General features: G+C 38.5%; 1 protein-coding gene and 1 pseudogene across 9 annotated transcripts in view; one reads left to right on the forward strand and one right to left on the reverse strand.

Annotated features, from left to right (window-relative positions):
- The window catches only part of FRMD5 (FERM domain containing 5), a 417,439-nt gene that overhangs the window by 184,833 nt on the left and 210,691 nt on the right, over positions 1 to 21,915 (reverse strand). The gene's annotated exons all lie outside the window — the stretch shown is intronic.
- On the forward strand, positions 12,834 to 16,479 carry LOC117976016 (glyceraldehyde-3-phosphate dehydrogenase-like; annotated as a pseudogene).

Raw genomic sequence — 21,915 nt, forward strand, 5'->3', positions numbered from 1 at the left:
CTTTGTACTTCTTGGCGGAAAGGCAGCATGCATTATTGCTGTTGCCTACAGATTTAAAAGTTGGGTCAATTTAAAAACAAATTGCAATAGTGCAACCAACAGGGTAACCCTGCTAAAAATGGCTGGCATGTGCTACCAGCCATGTCTTAGTTATCCATAGAAATGAGGGAGATAGCCCATGCAACTGAAATCCACAGATGATATGCAATCTTTATTTCAAACATAGTTTTAAGCTCCCAAACCAGACCTCTAACCAGAGTTGGCTCCCAAACCAGACCTCTAACCAGAGTTGTTAAGAAGTAGACCACTCATTTGACTGAGTTTTACTTCTCCTGGAATCTGTACCACCATCTGACCGATACTTCCACAAGCTTCAAAGTAGCTTAAAGAAATAAGGCACACAAGAGTATAAGTAACCCGAATAAACCTTAAGCTGGACAGTGGGCTCCTTAAAAAACAGAGTAACCCTAGTGAATAAAGGGCTGGCTTTGCTCCTCCATTCCATATTCCAGCCATCAAAAAGTCACTATAAAAAGCCTTTGCAAACAATTTATTTATAAATAATGTATTTGTTGAGATGTAAAAATGGAAAGTGACATAATCAAATTAACTCATTTATCAAATGAGGAATCAATAAGAAAAAAAGATAGAATAGATATTTGTTTCATACAACATTGTTAGAAGCAATAGTTAGAACTAGAATATCTTTCCTTGTCCTTTCTGTCATCTCCATTTGCATTTAAAATCCTTCAGTCAGTCAACAAATGTTATTTAATACCTACTATGTGCTGGAAGTACATATATCAATAATATATAACTCTTGACTTAGAGGAATCTGAAATTATTCAAGTCTAGGTCAACCTACTAATTCCTCTATGAAACCTTCCCAGAGTTCTCCAATTGGGAATGATCTTTTCCATTACTGATTTTGGATAGTATTTTATCAACATCTTTATTGGGAAGTTATAACCCTCTACTTTATGATTTAGTTGTTTACAAACATGTCTTGTCTCCAGCACTAAACAATAATCTTCTTGTGGGCAGGATCTATGTACAAGTAACCTTCCTGACCCCTAGATCACCCTGTATATGACCACAATAAATTTTAGTTTAGTGAATAAACTTTTTTAAAAAATCAAATTTAGGAACACCAGAAGATTAATATAAACCATATCTTTCACAAAAATTACATCTATGAATTATTAATGCAGAAGCTTATTACCTTAGTCTGGAATATCAGCTATTCTAGTTTCCATATAAATGATTTCTTTTCATCTTAAGCAGTGTGCAAAAAAAGAGAGTGGTTACATCTTTAGAATATTTCAGCTCAAGTAATAAAATTCAAAACACTAGAAAGAAAAAAATGATAGAGAAGTTATGCGTGAGGAGTATCTGATAACTAAAGAGTATTTTTCTTTTTCTTTTTTCTTTTGAGACAGAGTCTCACTCTGCTGGCCAGGCTGGAGTGCAGTGGTGTGACCATGGCTCACTGCAGCCTCAGCCTCCTGAGCTCAAGCTGTCCTCCTACCTCAGCCTCCTGAGTAGCTGGGGACTACAGGCACATGCCACCATGCCTGGCTCCCTTTTTTTTTTTTTTTTGGTAGAGATATGGTCTTGCTATGTTGTCCAGCCTGGTTTTGAACTCTTGGGTTCAAGTGATCCTCATGCTTCAGCCTCCCAAATTACAGGTGTGAGGCACACTGGCCTTTTTTTTTTTCTTTTTTGAGACAAAGTCTCGCTCTGTCGCCCAGGCTGGAGTGCAGTGGGATAATCTCAGCTCACTGCAACCTCTGCCTCACAGATTTAAGTGATTCTCCAGCCTCCACCACACTGGTAGCTGGGATTACAGGTGCACACCACCACACTCAGCTAATTTTTGTATTTTTAGTAGAGACGGGGTTTCACCATGCCGGCCAGGCTGGTCTCAAACTCCTGACCTCAAGTGATCTGCCTGCCTCAGCCTCCCAAAGTGCTGAGATTACAGGCGTGAGTCACCGTGCCCAGCCTGGCCTTTTTTTCTTGAATTTAGAAAATATTTTCCTAAATCTACCCCAAATGGGCAATACATAAACCTACAAAGCAAATAATTAGATCCTAAATTGACTATTTCTCACTGGTCCTGAAATTCCAGAGCCCTGTTAAACTCTTTCCATCTTTCACCTCCTAATTAGTGTATACATTCAGTCACTTTTTTTTTTTTTTTTTTTTTTTTTTTTTTGAGATGGAGTCTTGCTCTGTCACCCAGGCTGGAGTGCAGTGATGCAATCTCTGCTCACTGCAACCTCTGCCTCCTGGGTTCAAGCAATTCTCCTGCCTCAGCCTCCCAAGTAGCTGGGATTATAGGCACCCATGACCACACTGGGCTAATTTTTGTATTTTTAGTAGAGATGGGGTTTTACCATGTTGGCCAGGTTGGTCTTCAACTCCTGACCTTAGGTGATCTGCCCACCTTGGTCTCCCAAAGTGCTAGGATTACAGGCATGAGCCACAGCACCCAGCCCAGTCACTTTTTAAAAAAACATTTAAATAATTTTTACTTAAGAACAGTTTTAAAGATATTACAGTTTTAAAGATTGACAGTTGTAAACATAGTACAGACTTCCAATATATCTGATACCATTTCCTTTCCTATTATTAACATCTTATATTAGTACAGCACATTTGTCACAATAACCAATATGATTATTTTAAAATAAAATCCATACTTTATTCACATTTCCTTAGTTCTAACCTAATGCTCTTTTTCTATTCTAGGATCTCACAATATATTTTGTAGTCATGTCTCCTTAGGCTCCTCTTGGCCGTTACTGTTTTTTAGATTTTCCTTGTTTTTTTATGATCTTGACAGTTTCGAGGAGTACTAGTCAAGTATTTTGTAGAATGTCTCTCAGTGGGGATTCGTCTGATGTTTTCCTCATGATTAACTGAGCTTATAGGTTTTTATAAGGAGGAAGAACTTATAGGGAGGAAGAACTACAGAGATAAAGTGCCATTTTTATCACGTCATATCAAGGGTAATACTATGAACATTTATCACTGTTAATGCTGATCTTCATTGCCTGGCTAAGGCAGTGTCTGTCAGAATTTTCCACTGTAAAGTTAACTCTTTTTTTTTTTCCTCTTTATGTGCTCTATTCTTTGGAAGTAAGTCACTATGTACAGCCCATACTAAAGGAGTGAGGAGTTGTGCTCCACCTCCTTGAGAACAAAGTAGTTACATATATTATTTTGAATTTTTCTTCATGGGAGATTTGTCTTTTCTCCCAATTATTATAGCTTTTTCTAGTCTCTCCAATTTATTCAGACTTTTATTTATATCAGTATGGACTTATGTATATTGGTTTTATACTTTGGGTTACAATGCAATACTACTTTATTTTGTTGCTCAAATTTTTCTGGCATTGACCATTGGGAGCTCTTTCAGTTGGATCCTGTGTCCCTTTAACATACGCAACCATTGTGTTTCTTTTGAGCACTTACTGTCTGGCACTATAAGATGCTTCAGGCCTATATTGTATATTTCCTGTCCCCATCCGAGAATCAGCCATTTCTCTAAGGATCCTTCATTCCTTTACCTGAGAATGGTATTTGAATCTAAGAGCCAAGTGCAAGGTGTACTTGTTACTAGTTGGGTACTATTGCTTCCACAGCCACTTCTTTTTACATAACATTTGTTTCCATTTCCAGAATCAAAATATTTCTCAGGACACCCTGAGATAGTGCCTAGGAACAATATTAGAGACCAGAAGTCCTTTCACTCTGATTTTGGGAAGCCCCACTCTAATATATCAGTTTTAGTCCCAACAAAAGACACCATGACCATTTCTTAAACACAGTGAACAATTACACTCCATTTAATACTTATCCAGTGGTATACTTCTCTGTCCCTTATAGAATCATAGAATGTTAGAGCCAGAAAGGGCCTTAGAGAATACTGAATTCATTTGTTCATTCATTCACAAATGTATATTGAGGGTCTAGTATGTGCTGGGTAGTATCCTAGGTGATGGGGATGTAACAGGACATAAAATGAGACACACTTCCTGTCATGAGGGAGTCCATGGTCTGGTAAGAGAGATGCATGCTATTTTTAAAATATCACACAAATAATTACAACAATGTAACTGTGCTAAGTGTTACAAAGAAGAGGTAGATGATATTATGAGATAATACTGCAGGGAGACTTGATCTGTTGTGGATTAGGAGTCAGGGAAGGCTTCCCAGAGGAAGCTAAAATCAGATGGAATAGGAGGTAACTAACTTAGAGCAGGAAAACAACTTCAAACAAGGGGAAGGCAAAAGTTTGCAGCAGGAGAGAATGTGGTACATTAAAAAGCTCAGAGAGTTAGGGGGATACTGGCAAAAGATGAACATGGAAGGAAAGCAACCACAGTAGTCCTTGCCAGTCATGGTAAAGATTTAGTCTTTATTTTAAGAGCAATGGGAAGTTCTTGAAGTAAAGTTCATTAGAGTTTTAAGGAGGGTGGGATGGGTAGTGACATCTTGAAATTAGTGTTTTGCAAGGATCGTTCTGGTTGCTGTGTGGAGAATGAATATGAGTGGGTGAAAAGCCCAAATACTAGTATTTTTACTGGAATAGCAGAAAAAGATGATGCTAGAGAGCTTGGATGGGAGCGGTGGCAGTGGAGATGGAGAAAAGCAGACAGATTTGAGTTATGTAGGAAGCAAAATTGAGAAGACTCTGTGACATACTGGATATGAGACAAGAATAAGGATGGCTTAAGGCAAGACCTAGGTTTCTAGTTTTGCACAATCAGATGGATGATGGATGATGTCATTCATTAATAAAGAAAACACTGTAAGAGGATCAGGTTTGATAGGGAAGTCCATGAGCACAGTTCATTCTGAGAGATCCAAATGGAAAGGCTAACAAGATAATTAGATATAAAAAAACTGAAGCTCAGGGTGAGAAATATAAATTTGATATAGTTACTAATTTTATAGATGGTAACTGAAGCTGTAAGCACAGATAAGATAGTTTAGGAAAGAATTCAGAATATGAAAAGAAGAGGCACTGAGCAAGTCAAGTTATTCACAAAATGAGATTAATAATTTCCATTTCATAGAATTATAGTCAGGATTAAACGTCATCACATGTGTGAAAGCAAATAGCAAACTGTAAGCACCCAACCTTTAAAGCATTGAAATTGTGCATTTTATAAAAAACACTCCTATGGAATATATCTATGGTTGTGTGCCTTCTCATGTTCAACTCCTTTATGTAATGTATATATGATCACTTATGTCTTTTAAAACACAAAATCTCTGGCAGTTATAGTAAAGGATTAACAGCTACTAATAACATGACAAACAGTGTTGTTTTAATTTTCCTAATCATTGGCCCACAGGTGAAAATGAGGCATTGAGGGAAGAAAGCATCAGGGTGTGGGAGCAGCTTTTATCCCAACCTCTATCCTATTATCTTCCCTGCAATCGTCCGCTCTCCAGAGCCATTTGGAACAACTGTTTACAACCATAAAAATCCCAAACCTGTCAGATTTTACTAGAGTCTCTTCAAATACACATTAACTAATTCCACAACAAATAACATCTTGATTATAGAAACTGATTCTTGAGTGAATGCAGAAACATCTAATACAAAGAATGGTTTAACAGCTTGTAATCATCAACTGAATGCTATTTTCATAGGGGTTGTCCGCCAAAGAATAGAATTATTCTAGCTATAATAATTCTACAGAATTATAGCTAATTCTATTCTTTGGAGAATATATTAATAATCCTCTAATTAGAGTCTACCCATATTTTAATCATATGTAAACTCTTTGGGATAAAACTGTGAGTGATATGACAGTTTTCAAAAAGGTAATACCAGAATCACAAGGATGAAAGGTACACAAGGATCTGCTTCCAAAAGAGTGGAGCTGGCTGGGCGCAGTGGCTCACACCTGTAATCCCAGCACTTTGGGAGGCCGAGGCGGGCACATCACGAGGTCAGGAGTTCAAAACCAGCCTGACCAACATGGTGAAACCCCATCTCTACTAAAAATACAAAAATTACCTGGGCGTGGTGGCATGCGCCTGTAATCCCAGCTACTCAGGAGGCTGAGGCAGGAGAATCGCTTGAACCCAGGATATGGAGGTTGCAGTGAGCTGAGATCGCACCATTGTACTCCAGCCTGGGTGACAGAGCAAGACTCTGTCTCAAAAAAAAAAAAAAGAGTGGAGCTGTTTCCTAAGATTGCACAGTTTGTGCACTGCTCAAAGGCACCTGGCTATAGGATCTGAAATGCAGGCCTGCTTCTCTCACAAAGCTTTGTGACCAGGAGCTAGGGTGGGTAGCTGGGGTGGAAGTTGTTTGTGTCTTATTTTATTTTTTTACTTGGCCCAGGATTAATGACTCTGGCACCTTATAGACTAGTAGTAGCACTGTAGAAGGATCAAACACAAGAACAATTATTTGGACTCCAGAAAAACACTGGAGTGTTTTATAACTTGATTTGGGTTTAGATAGTAGTCTATGTTTTTACGACAAAACCAACTACTAAAGTGCTTTTATTAAATGATTAGCACTATCCTCAGCTACTAAGAGGATCTCATTTGCTTGTTGAAGCCCTGTAACTGACACTATACAGTCAACATAAAGTCACTATACACACTACAAGCTTTACTATGCACTGCATTTTAAAACATTGAAAATAAATTAAAAATCAAGTCCTTTAAATTTTACCAATTATTGCTATGAAAAAGCCACCAAATAGGAAAAATAACTCTTCAGGAAAGGAAATATGAAACATTCTTAAAGTAGCTGTGGTACTCTGTGGTACAAGGTAGATGTGGCACAATCATCTGCAATCCAAAGGCCTCAGTTCAAATCTTGGCCTCTGATCTTAACTATTGTGTGACCTTAAGTTACTTAACCTCTTTCAGCCTCAGTTTCTTCACCTATACATTAACTGGATTAAACTAAATTATTTCTAAGGCCTCCTCCAGCACTGACGATTCTCTAATTCTATAAATGTCATGATTATACATCTCCTTTTCTTTGCGTGATCTTCTTCATTTTCTATACCAGGTATTTTCTAACCACCATTTTACCTCCTTATCCTGGTATTTCTTCCCATTTGTCCCCAAATTGAAATAACCTCCTCCCTTATTCATTAATCTACATATGATTCTCTCTCATCTTCAAACCTTTCCAAACAACTAACTTTAACATTTTCATTTGCAGTTATTCACTGAAGAACTTAAAGCTTTAATTACTTCTTTGTCCACTGTCCAAATTCTTTCTGACAACTTGGCCTAGAACAAATACTCCAGCTTATATTTAGGTAGTCAACAAGCATTTAAAATTCAAGGTAGTGGGGGGATTCCCAAAAATTAAAGATATCCAGGAGGAAAACTAGCATATAAACAAACCAGGATAGAAAAAATCTGAAGTAATATTTAAATGAAAGAGAGTAGGGCAAATACAGTGAAAATAAACTCTAAATAGCCAGAGCAGGAGAAATCTCAATATAGGCTAGTCAGTTCATCTGCAAAGAAGAATAAGAATTGAATTGACTGAGGAAATCTCTGCATGTGGGGCAACCTACACAGAAACCCAGGTACCAAGCAATTATAATTCTGAAAAGCCTTTCCAGGTGTTTTCTTTTTTCTAGAAAAGAGAGATGGCCAGGAGAACAAGTTTCCTAATGACAGTTTTAGTTACATGTTTCAATACTCTAAAGAGTGTCAGCCATAGCAGTGTGAAAAAATGTCTCATTAGAAAAAAGAACATGACTGTCAATTTAAGCAATTCCTTCAAATACACTAGTGAAGGGGTCATCATGCTCATAAAGGATGACTTCAGAAACCTAGGCTAGGAAGGGCACTCTCTTGGCAAGTGTATCAGACACCTCTCCTTGGTTCTCCTCCACACCATTATCTCATTGACCCTTAAACACCTCCTCAGTTTCCCTCCACACCATTGTCTCATCATCCCTGAGGACAACCAGCGACACTGCAGGAGGGAGGAGGAAATCCTCCCTGTTGACTACAAATTAACTATATACCCAGAGCTTATGGATTCTCCTACCACTTCCAAACTTGGATGAAATCCTTCACCAGGGCATGGAATCTGGCTTTCCAAATGGAAGGGCAGCATGACACCACTCAGAACTGTGAGTTGACTCTCAATGACTGACCTTTGATAATGGGAAACAAGCAGCCAGAGAGGAGATGGGCAGATAAATTCCCTCTCCCTCTTTGCTCTTATGAACTGTTCTTTTTTTTTTTTTTTTTTTCTGAGGCAGAGTCTCACTCTGTTGCCCAGGCTGGAGTGCAGCGACACGATCTCGGCTCACTGCAACCTCTGGCTCCGGGGTTCAAGCGGTTCTCCTGCCTCAGCCTCCCCAGTAGCCACCACGCCTGGCTAATTTTTGTATTTTTAGTAGAGACGGGGTTTCACCAAGTTGGCCAGGCTGGTCTTGAACTCCTGACCTCAAGTGATCCACCTGCCTCGGCCTCCCAAAGTGCTGGGATTACAGGCATGAGCCACCGTGCCCGGCTGAACTGTTCTATCTATCCTATCTGGAGATATTGCACATGGTCAAGCATATGTACTTGCTGAATAACCAGCTGTGTCTCTTTGAGGATCATCATGACACAATTGCTAACATGGTAATCTAATCGCCTTGCTTTGCTTCTCAAAGCTTCTCACTTCTCATCTCTTTTCCTTCACTCTTACTCTTCTGAAATTGTACCACCAAATAAAGCTTCACTTAATTTCCAGTCAGGCTCTTGTTTCTAGAGAACCCAGGATACAGCAGCAACAAAATCCAAAAGGAAGTAAAGAACCTTGGATTAGGAATCGACACACATTAGTTGTAATTTTGCTATAATTGGTTCTGTTATTAATTAACTATTTGATCTTGAACAATGAACATTCTGAATTCTGTAAAATGGGATAGGAGTTAGAGAAGAGGGACTAAGCTTCATGACTGCTGGGTCCCTTCCAGTTCCAGCGCTTTATGATCCTTAGGAATTAAAAACCTCAAAGCCTCAAATAACCCATTAGAAAATGGGTCAGTGTGAAAACCATGGAGTCCCATATATCCCAATTCATTTGACCACATCCATAGTTTGGTTCAGCTTTATGAAATATATCTATAACCTAATCTTAGCTCTGAAACAGGGCCATTTTCATTATCATCAGCAGCCAATGTTATTTGACGTGTAACAGTATATTCTGCAACTTAACCAAATCTCACAAATCCAATAAAACCAGGCCACAGAAGGACTTATGAGAATTACAAGACCACATCTGTTCTGAGGAGAAGTTATAAATACAAGAATATTTTAAAAAAACAAATATCAAGCAGTATCAAGTGAAGGAAGCCAGTCACAAAAGACCACACATGGTAGGTATAATTATGTTTATATGAAATGTCCAGCATTGGCAAATCTATAGAGACAGAAAGTAGATTTGTGGTTTGCCTCAGACCGGAAGCTGGGGAACTGTGGAGTGACTGCTAAGGGGCATGAGGTTTCTTTTGGAGGTCATGAAATGTTCTAAAATTATATTGTGGTGATGGTTGTACAACTCCGTGAATAAACTTAAAGCCACTGAATTATGTACTTTAAATAGATAAATTGTATGATGTGTAAATTATATCTCAGTAAAGCTCTTTTTAAAAGTAATGGGCTTTGGGAGGCCGAGGCGGGCGGATCACGACGTCGGGAGATCGAGACCATCCTGGCTAACACAGTGAAACCCCGTCTCTACTAAAAATACAAAAAATTAGCCGGGCGTGGTGGCGGGTGCCTGTAGTCCCAGCTACTCAGGAGGCTGAGGCAAGAGAATGGCGTGAACCTGGAAGGTGGAGCTTGCAGTGAGCCGAGATTGCACTACTGCACTCCAACCTGGGCGACAGAGTGAGACTCCGTCTCAAAAAAAAAAAAAAAAAAAAAAAGAAGAAGAAATGGGGCTGTTTTATTGTGGGGAATGAACTGGCTCAGAAGCAAAAATGTGTGAGGAACAAATAGGCATTTTTCTGTAAGAACAGAGCATTTTTAAAGATTTTATCTTTTAAATGGCTCTGGAAGGGGAAGCATATAGTAACTTTATTTCTGTTTGACACTAAATTTCCCGAAACAACAAAGAGCCAGGATCTTTGAGGACAAACAACAAGAAAAACTTAGGAACCTATGCAACTGGCAGAGAAGTTTTAATGTGAGCAAATGCAAGATGACACGTTTGGTGCGAAGAACCCTCAACTAGCATCAATCACAAACTACAGAAGGGACCTGGGAGTGAGCGGATTATTCAACTCAACAGAACATTTTGGAGAAAGCTATGATATACAAGGTATTATCTTAAGAGCTGTAGTAAAGAGGGAAATATAAAGATGATATAAATAGATTCCCACCCCCTCCTCGATTTCAAAGAGCCTTTAAGGGACAGAACATGCACATTTCAAGGCCAGGTGAATAAATGCTATGATAGAGTCTGCATAGGTTCTAGAAGGGTAAAGAAAGCCTTCATAGAAGAACTAGAATTTTCTCTAGGCCTTAAACATCTGAGAATACCAAGCCAATATGCTGGATAATAAATACAAAAACTAAATTATTCTACTCTTATTTAAAACAAGAGATATTCCTAGTATGGGTCACTATATTTCTTTCTTTCTTTTTTGAGATGGAGTCTCGCTCTCTTACCCAGACTGGAGTGCAGTGGCACGATCTTGGCTCATTGCAACCTCTGCCTCCTGGGTTCAAACGATTCTCCTGCCTCAGCCTCCTCAGTAGCTGGGACTACAGCCGCACACCACCATGCCCAGCTAATTTTTTTTTTGTATTTTTAGTAGAGACGGGGTTTCACCATGTTAGCCAGAATGGTCTCTATCTCCTGACCTCGTGATCCACCTGCCTCAGCCTCCCAAAGTGCTGGGATTACAGGTGTGAGCCACTGCACCCAGCTAGGGTCACTATATTTTATAAGGTAAAGTAAAACTTCATTTATATAGAGACAGGTTTCTGGACAAATCCCTGGTTTCAAATTCAGAAACACCTTTAAAAAAATAGTATTTAAGTTTCAGATCAAGTCCCTGAACACCTGGCAACAAAAATAGCCAAAAGTGCTAAAGAGCTGCACTGGCTATTTGTAGGAAAAACCTTCTTCCAATCTGCTGACAATGTGTACGACACAAAGGAGAAGAAGACAAGAAGGTAAGTGGAGAGAGCTGTCAGATAGAACAGAGATTAGAAGCAGAAGCAGAGGTTGGAAATAATGACAGAGTAGGTAGCAAGGTTGCAAGTAGCAGACACTGGCACATAAGAAAGCCAGTTACAAAAGAGGGAGAAAAGAAACTCATTCTACAGCCTAATCCAACAAAGAGTTACCAGCTCATAAGCAGCCCTTGAAGGCAGCGAGGGAAGACAGCATGCAAAGAGTGCCTAAGGACATGCTCCTTAGTATCCACGCTAGGTGGATACCCAGAAGCCTGAAAACCAAGGCAGTTCAAGGGCCCAGGGGAGAAGGGGCTGTGACAGTGCTGGGCTCTACAGTGACAAATTAAATCATTCAGCTTCATGCCCTGCACCATATATATCTACAACACAGAACACTGACATTCCTAAACATGACCTTGAATCAACAATAGATTAAAGTAAGATAAACATTCTCTGTTTAAAAAGGTACATCTTAGAAATATTCCCTTCAAAATTAAAGTCAAAATATTTGGGGCAGAAATAATAAAATCCTCAACTATACAGCACACTTATTTTTTTAGTCCCCAAATGGCTTAGGCACTGATGACCTAGGACAACAGAAATTTCATTCCATAATGGAACAAGAGGGCAGAAATGATAATTCTATGACGACTGCCTAAAAAAAGAAAAGGTGAGAAGCCACTTAATTACATAAAATAATGAAAAAGGAAAAAAATCCCTGGCACACTAACTTATTCCTCACATCTGAATCTGAGAATACTTGGATTAAGGGCTTGAGCTCTAAGAGAGGAAATGAGACAGGCCCCTGTGTGCAAACATTTTATATCCCTTAAAAATATATAGGCTCAGTGAACAGGAAGAAACTGTTTCATATTTGTCTCTCCTCCACAGTAGACATAATGTCTAGTATACAACATAAACTTTCAAACTGTAACACTCTTCCCTGCCACTTAACAACTAAATCTTATTTCACTGTGTACTTGCTGCTGCTTTTGATTAGCTCAGAAGAGTAAGGCAGTACCCTCCTACATTTTTCAGCTCTTGACACAAAGATACATCAATGGGGAAATCCTATGTCCTTCCTGACTCCCTACTCTATGTGATTTACAGATGCAATTTTATCATTATATTCTCTTTTCTCTCACTTCCCACAACCTAGACATTCCAGCTTTTCTCAATATCATAGTTACTTAACTCTGACTCCTTCACAGTCAAAATCTAGGGGCAGATTTCAGGGACAAGTTTCAATGCATTTGGGAGAGATTATGGTTTCAGTGTGGGCTTAAAGTAGACAAACTGTAATGTCCATGGATGCTCTCACAGCCTCAGTCCTAAAGAAAAGTGTGGGGTTCTCCCAGGCTTCACCAAGATTACTGCTTTTTAGCAATAAAGGGCGGCCAGTGGTCTCTCACTATTAGTCTGGCCCTTTGGCTGGACTATTATCATTATCCTTTATGCTTTGAATTGTTTAGAGCTTCTGATATAGGCCATAAATGTGTAACTACTCATCCCAGTTTGTTATGCCAGTCCAATTTACCTGCTGCTGTCAGCGAAGTCCATAAAGTTTGACATTTGACATTTGAATCAGAATGTTAACTTTTCAAAAACTATTATTACTCGTTGCATTAAAATAAGCTGGGGTGGGTGGTTATGAATGTTGCAGGATCTTTGCTTTAAATTTCCAGCCTTTGTCATGGTCTTATCTAATGGTGAGATGCATTAACATTTCTCATATGGTGTTAAATCTGAAATACGGCCAGCAATCACTTTCCCCCACCATTTTCTGATACCGGACTTAATACTTCTCTTTCAAAGACGGCATGCACATGCTTGCTGAACAAATGAAGTGTACAGGTACATGAGTGGCTAAGGACAGTTCATTCTTCCTGACCATGTCTTTTGTGAGATGCACAAAGCTGCTAGGCTTCCAGATAGTGAGGTCAGTGGGAAATGTGAGAAATCGTAGGTTAGATACAAGTGCAGGAAATACAATCTGAACAGCCTTGCTGCAACATATTTAGATAGTAGTCTGTATGCTCTTTCACAGTGATTTTGTCATTTATTTTCCTGATGTAAATAAAGACTTTATTTTCTTGTGTGGTGATGCCTTTTTACTTTGCAATAAACATTTTTGGCAGCAATAAACTTTAAAAAGTTCATGTTTATAAAAATTTAAGTCCCAAATTTCCTTCTCAAGTAAGTTGATTATGAATATGTATACCACACAAAATACTGTATCCACCATGGGGACCACAGAGATGTTACTTCCAATATTAAAACTAGAAGACACGGTCTTTCTGAAGAAGTATCAGTATTACTTCAAAAGTTAGTAGCTACAGGCTGGGCGCTGTGGCTCATGCCTGTAATCCCAGCACTTTGGGAGACCGAGGCAGGCGGATCACTTGAGACCAAGAGTTCGAAACCAGCCTGGCCAACATGGTGAAACCCCATCTCTACTAAAAATACAAAAATTAGCCAGGCATGGTGGTGGGTGCCTATAATCCCAGCTACTCGGGAAGCTGAGGCAGAGAACTGCTTGAACCTGGGAGGCAGAGGCTGCAGTGAGCTAAGATTGCACCACTGTACCCCAGCCTGGGCAACAGAGTGAGACTCTGTCTCAAAAAAAAAAAAAAAAAAAGTATATGGGAGAATGTACATAGGTTACATGCAAATACTATACCATTTATATAAGGGATTTTGGTATCCTCAATGGGTCCTGGAACCAATCCCCCCCAGATACAGAGGGACTACTGTAATTTTTTTTGTATAACGAGTATGATAAAGGTTGAGGTTATTGCACAGGGATATCCAATTTTTTCTTGGTACCTTTGTTAAAAAAATCAATTGACTGTATATATGTGGGTCCATTTCTGGACTCTCTATTCTGTTTCACTGATGAATATATCTATCCTTAAGCCTAAACCATATAATTTTGATTACTGGTGCTTTATATTTAAAATCAATGAGAGTGAAATCTCCAGCCTTTTCTTTTTCAAAATTGTTTTGGCTATTCTACGTTCTTTCCATTTCCACATGATTTCAGTTTGTCAGCTTCTTTTTTAAAAAAGCCAGCTAGGAAGAGTTTGTATAGAACTAGTACAACATATAAGTAAATCTATCTAGGAATACAGTTTTATTTTTGGTTTTGAGATTTTAAACCATTAATTAAATTTCTTTAAAAGACATAGGGCTACTCCAGTTATCTTTTTCTTCCTGGGTGAGCTTTGGTTGTTTATGTCTCTCAAGAAATGTCATTTCAGTTGTCAAATTTATTGGCATAAATTTATTCATGTATTTATGTATTTTAATATAAAACAGTCTAAAGTCCACCAATGTATAAAACATTTTTCAAATAAATATTTTGAAAATTAGGCTTTCTGCTCCTCCCGTTTGACAACAGCATCTTCTTGTGCAGGGCCAGCTGCACCCCTGGGACACCATGGCGAAGGTGAAGGCCAAGGTAAATGAATTTAGTTGTACTGGTCACCTGGTCACCAGGGCTGCTTTTAACTGTGGCAAAGTGGATATTGTTGCCATCAATGATCCCTTTGTTGACCTCAACTACATGGTCTACATGTTCTAGTATGATTCCACCCATAGCAAGTTCCACAGCATCATCAAGCCTGAGAATGGGAAACTTGTCATCAATGGAAATCCCATCACCATCTTCCAAGAGAGAGATCCCACCAAAATCAAATGGGGTGATGCTGGCACTAATTACATCGTGGAGTCCACTGGTGTCTTCACTACCATGAAGAAGGCTGGGACTCATTTAGACGGGGGAACCAAAAAGGTCATCATCTCTGCCCCCTCTGCCGACATCCCCATGTTTGTAATGGGTGTGAACCATGAGAAGTACAAAAACGGCCTCAAGATTGTCAGTAATGCCTCCTGTACCACCAATTGCTTAGTTCCCCTGGCCAAGGTCATCCATGACAATTCTGGCATCATGGAAGAATTCATGACCACAGTCCATGCCATCACTGACACCCAGAAGACCGTGGATGGCCCCTCTGGGAAACTATGGCACAATGGCTGTGGAATTTTCCAGAACATCATCCTTGCATCTACTGGCACTGACAAGGCTGTGGGTAAGGTCATCCCTGAGCTGAACAGGAAGGTCACTGGCATGATCTTCCATGTCCCCCACCACCACTGTGTCTGTCAGTCATGGATCTGATCTGCTATCTAGAGAAACCTGGCAAATATAATGACATCAAGAAGGTAGTGAAACAGGCTACATGCAGTAAAACTCATGCCTGTAATTCTAGCACTTTGGGAAGACGAGGTGGGTGGATCAGTTGAGGTCAGGAGTTCAAGACCATTCTGACCAACATGGAGAAACCCCGTCCCTACTAAAAATACAAAATTAGCTGGGCGTGGTGGCGCATGCCTGTAATCCAGGTACTCCGGAGGCTGAGGCAGGAGAATCGCTTGAACTCGGGATGCGGAGGGTGTGATGAGCCGAGATCTCGTCATTGCACTCCATCCTGGGCGACAAGAGTGAACTCTGTCTCAAACAAAACAAAACAAAACAAAACACGTTGCCTCTACCTCCCCCTTTAGAGGAGCTTAGAAAAAATAAAAGTGAAAAAATCCTACTGAAATAATATCAGAAAGCACACTGTAGTCTTATATTATCTCCATTTCAAATCCAACTTTCAGAAAAGGAAGAAAACTATTTTGGGTAACCAAATAACAAGTCCCTTTTAAGCCCCAGAATTTAAAGATCACTGAAAAATGAAAATTATGTCTTGTACTCAAGATGCTCTGGAAATTACTTTTGAATTCCCACACCATTATCATTAATGGACACCAGCTGTGGGCTCACAGTATCATGGGTATATTACACAATAAAAACATAGACAGGATGTCACTGCACATATGCCATGCACACAGCTTGGTTCTAATTAGCATCACTGAGAATAGACATTTATTAAAGAAGATAGTGTAGTGGTTAAGAGCACAGGCTCTGGAGTCAGACCACCTGGGTTCCAATCTTGGCTCAGCCACCTATGCAATGTGTGACCTTGGGCAAATTATTTAAGTCTCATTTCTTCCTTTGAAATAACTCACAAAGTTGCTATGAGAATTAAACGAAATAATGAATATACAGTACTTAGTATAGTGTCTACCCCTTAGTAAGCACTCAATAAATATTAAGGATTATCACTATTGGTACTACTGAATAATTATAATGCTAAAGAGGTCCTGGTAGGACTAGGGTTTACAAAAATGTATGGCACAGTTTCTCAGCTTTCAAGAACTTACAATTTAGAAATCAATTCAAAGAGCCCAAAAGGAAGGGTAATGAAGGAAGGAAAAATAATGAAGAGTATCATTTTCCTATTAAGACCTGAAAGTTAATAAAACAAAATCACTTTAAGTCACCCAACCCAAACAGGTAAATATTTAATCGATTTAGTGTCATTTGAACACTCAACAGAGTTAATAACACTATGCATATGATGGAGGTTGAGTACGATCTAGTACACAGGTTGACTTAGACTTTTTAATATAAAAGTTTGGGACTGGGTTTATCCTTGAGAATATATTGATTTTGGTCATGATATTGATTTCATGACCCATCCATCCTTAAAGAGCCAGCTGAGAGACTGCTACCACCTACCAACCAGCTAACAGTAGTCAATAAGCATATAAACTGATCTACATTTTGTAAGAAATATTTTTAACTTTAAAGGTCAACTTATATGCAGTGCTTTAGACTTTACAAAGTTCCTGCACTCATTACTTTTTATCTCCATAATTGGGAGATGAACATGACATCCTTCACAACAATTCTAGGGCCTTCATTCAAAACAGATGATACAGTTTGTCAGATAAGGTGACTTTATATCATTTTACTCAACCAGTTCCACTTTTTTTTTTACTCTTAATGTTTTGAGATTAAAGAGTAAATATGCTATGCACTGATTGTTTTTCAAAAACAAAACTGACATTCAGAAAAATGAGGTTTTGAACTCCAGGTGCTCTGATTTGCTGTAAAGCTAAAGCATAAATTACCTTCTCAGTTTCACCTCCCACTGTCTACCCCATGTTTTCTGCTTTATCTTTTCAAGATTTTTCTCCACAGATGTAGGTGTCCAGGTTCTTGTTTTCAATTTAAATCAAAATAATTCAAGAAATACTCAATTCAATAAATCAATTCAAGAAATACCTACTGGCTCTACCAGCTCTGGATGGCTGCTGGAGAGGTCCACAGATAGGTAAGTCTCTGCCTTCACAGAATTCACAATCTACTTTCAAAAGCTATAATACGAGGTCAAATAGTAAGGGCCACACAGTCGTTTACGATGTGATAGGGATTCAAAGATTGGAGAGCGCCCTCTGGTGGAAGGGGAAGAGATGATCAACAGAGACTTCAAGGCATTTAAATTTTACACAGAATTTCCATAGGAAGAACTGAAGGAAGACAGGCATTCTGGGGAAAAGGCATTACGCAGGAAACTAGTGGCAAGGGGGTGTTCACGGAAAAATGAGTTGTTCAGATCTATCAGAGTTGAGAGAACATGTTATGAAGGGCTTTGAATATTAGGCTGGGAGGTCCTATAGATAACTCGATATTAAATGAGTCATCAAAGTTTTTAGGCAGGAGAGTTAGGTGATAAGAACTTTACTTTGGGAAGATTCAACTGATGGAAAGTGTGTAAGAGGAGTCCAAGGGGAGACTTTGGAGTTGGAGGCCACTGAGAGGATTACTACAATATTTTAGACGAAGTGAAACTGCTCTTTCAAGATTAAAAGTAAAGGGAAGGAGTCAAAGAGGTTGGTAGCTTAAAGGAAAAATAAAATTGGGCAAAGCTCCCCCTCAGTTCTTTTCCTTAAAGGGGCAACAAAGACCTGAGATTGTATGAAGGCAGAAAAGAAAGATTAGTAGAGAACAAAATATTATTGATGCTAGTGGGGAGAAAAAGATCAATCACTGAATTAAAGTCCAAGAAGAAGAGGGATGGAATGGACCAGGTGGAGGTATTCATTTTGAAAAGGAAAATTCCCGTACTTCAAAAGAAAGAGAGTATAAAAGGGAAAAGAGTGAAAATACATGGAAACTTATTGAGACAGAGGAAGTTGAAGAATTTATGGCAAATCATCTCAACTTTCTCAGAGAATAGGAGGCAAGCTCATTTGCATGGAGAACTGGGGAGAGACTAGGTATATGCCATGAATTAGGTGTACTTAGAAAAGACATTGAGAGGGATATAATCATGAGCAAAAAAGCACTGGTTAAAATATTGCTTAGACACCAAAGTAAATGCAACCAAATAAAAAATAGTTAAAATGGTCATATTCAAAATGTAAAGACTTTTGTGCTTCAAAGGACACTGACTTAATCAGTGTTAGGTTGCTATAACAAAATACCATAGACTGAGTAGTTTATAAACAGTATAATTTATTGCTTACAGTTCTGGGAGCTAGAAGTCCAAGATCAAGGCACCAGCAGATTTGGTGTCTGGTGAGGGCCTGTTCCTCATGGATCAGCCGTGTTGCTGCATCCTCAGAGGGTGGAGGGCAGAGACAAGCCCCTTGAGCCTCTTTTACAGGCATACTAATCCCATTCATGATGGTGGAGCCCTCATGACCTAATCACGCCTAAAGGCCCCAACTCTTAATACTATAGCATTGGGGATTATTTCCAATATATAAATTTGAGGGAAATATCAACATTCAGACCATAGCAGACACTACCAAAAAAGTGAAAACACAACCCACAAAATGAGAGGAAATATTTGCAAATTTGATATCTGATAATCATCTGGCACCCAGAATATACAAAGAACTCTTAAAACTCAGCAGTGAAAAACCAAATAATGCAATTTAAAAATAGGCAAAGATTGAAACAGATATTTCTTCAAGTAAATACAAATGGCCAATAAGCACATGTAAAGATGCTCAACATCATTTATCATTAAAGAAATGCAAATCAAAAACACAGTGAACTATTCCTTACCTACCAGGATGGTCATAGTAAAAAACACAAATGGACATAATAAAAAATAACAAGCGTTGCTAAGAGTGCAAAGAAACTGGAACTCTCACATATTGCTGGTGGTAATATAAAATGGTTCAGCCATTTTGGGAAACAGTTTGGCAGTTTCTCAAACAGTTAAATATAGAGTTACCATATAACCCAGCAATTAATTTCATTCCTATATACCCAAGAGAAATGAAAACATATAGCCACACAAAAACTTGCACACAAATGTTCATAGCAGCATTATACATGATAGCCAAAAAGTGGAAGCAACTTAAATGTCTATCACTTGATGAATGAGTAAACAAAATGTGGGATATCCATATAATTGAATATTATTTGCCATAAAAATGAAGTACTAATATTAATACATGCTGCAGTACGGATGAATCTTTAAAACATTATGCTAAGTGAAAGAAGCCAGACACAAAAGGCCACTTAGTGCAGAATTCCGTTTATATGAAATGTCCACAATAGGCAATTTGATAGAGAAAGAAAGCAGATTAGTGGTTTCCAGGGGCTGAGGGAATGGGAAAATGGGAGAGTGCAGAGTGACTGCTAATGGGTACGAGATTCCTTTTTTGCAGTGATAAAAATGTTCTGAAATTACATACTGGTGATGTTTGTACAACTTTATGAATACTAAAACCCACTGATTTGTATACTTTAAACAGGCGAATTTTATGACATGTGAATCTTGTGTTGAAAAGATTGCTAGCAAGTTTAGATGACCTGTATTTTGTTCCAGATCTATTCAGAATGGAATCATGATTTTCTCAGGGTACAACACATCATAGAAGTCAGATGTGAGGGTTACTGTGAATAAGGTATTGGGAAGGCAGGAAGGCAGAGTCAAGGAATGAATAGCACATTGCTGAAATTGATATCTATAAAGCCCAGGCTCTTTCAAAACCCAATAATAAAAACACAAACAATCCAATTAGAAAATAGGCAAAAGACATACACAGACATTTTACCAAAGAGGATATACAGATGTCAAATAAGTACATGAAAAGATGTTCAATAACATTAGCATTAGGGAAAGGCAACTTAAAACCATGAAATATCACTACACACCTATCAGGATGGCTAAAATAAAAAATAGTGACAACACCAAATGCTGGCAAGGATGCAAAGAAACTGAATTATTCACACACTGTCAGTGGGAATGTAAAATGGTACAGCCACTCTGGGAAACAGTTTGGCAGTTTCTTACAAATCTAAACATGAAACTACCACATAACCTAGCATTACATTCCTAGGCATTTATCCCAAAGAAATGAAAACCTATGCTCACACAAAAACCTTTACACAAATGTTCATAACAGCTTTATTCATAACAGCTGAAAACTGGAAGCAATCCAGATGTACTTCAACAGGTAAAGGTTAAACAAACTGTTATACCATGGAATACTACTCAGCAATAATAAAAAAAAAACAACTGTTGATACACTCAACAACCTACATTAATCTTCAGGAAATTATGTGGAGTGAAAAAAATCCCAAAAGGTTATAAATGGTATGATTCAATTTATATGACATTCTTGAGATGACTAAATTATAGAAATGGGGAAAGGATTAGTAGTTGCCAAGTGTCAAGGATGGGAGGGTGAGAGGTGTCTATGAAAGGGCAATAGGAGGGATCCTCATGGTGATGGAAATGTTCTACATCCTGACTGCATCAATGTCAGTATCTTGACTATGATATTGTGCTGCAGTTTTGCAAGATGTTACCATAGGGAAAAACTGGGTAAAAGATACATAGGCTCTCCTCTTTGTATTATTTCTTACAACTGCATGTAAATCTACAATTATCTCAGTTTAATTTTAAAAAAATAGCTCAGGTTAAGGGGGAGGCAAGACAAATCAAAATCTGACATGCAGTTTTCATATTCATAACAAGAGGATTGTAATAACTACTAAGGAAATTTTTTAAATGTATACAAAGTAAGGAGATTTGGGAACACAAGGTCTCTTAATGACAAATGGTAATTTAATATTACTTCTACCACTATTGAAATGGCTTAGGAACTACAAATGGCTAACCATTTCCAGAGGATTTATTCTCAAGGGACTGTGATGGCATAAGTGCCTCAAAGGGTAAATTAATGATACCTGAAACCTATAGGAAACCAGGGCTGGGTGCAGTGGCTCATGCTTGTAATCCTAGCTCTTTGGGAGGCCAAGGTGGGAAGATTGCTTGAGTCTAGGAGTTCAAGACCAGCCTGGGTGACAGACCAAAACCTTATTTATAAAATAAAAATAAGAAAAAAAAAAGTCAGATCCTCTAATGCAAGCTAGGCCCTCTCATTGAGAGTCTGCTTCTGTTCCAGAATGCTTGAACAAATAATGCTTGAACAAAAGCTTAAAGAACAAATCACAAAAGAATGGATCTAATAGTTATGTGAATTAGAGATCTGTAGCTATAGCACATAAGTTAGCAAAACTACCTCCAGATTTGAATCTCACCTCACCAATACTGTGTGACCTCAGATAAGCAATCTGTGGAGCCTCAGCTTCCTCAAATATTATAAGAATCAAAGAGATGATATATACGCCACACTTGACATGGTAGCTCCATAAGCTCAATAAATGTTTGCTATTATTAATAATCAAAAGGGGCTAGAGTAATTAACTTACGTAGTCCAACATTTCCTGCACGAAAGGAATCACTCAACAACATTCTTAACATCCTATCCAACCTTTACCTGAACATAGCTAGTGATAGGTAA

Source organism: Pan paniscus, chromosome 16 (genome assembly GCF_029289425.2).
Source record: "Pan paniscus chromosome 16, NHGRI_mPanPan1-v2.0_pri, whole genome shotgun sequence".
NCBI lineage: Eukaryota > Metazoa > Chordata > Mammalia > Primates > Hominidae > Pan > Pan paniscus.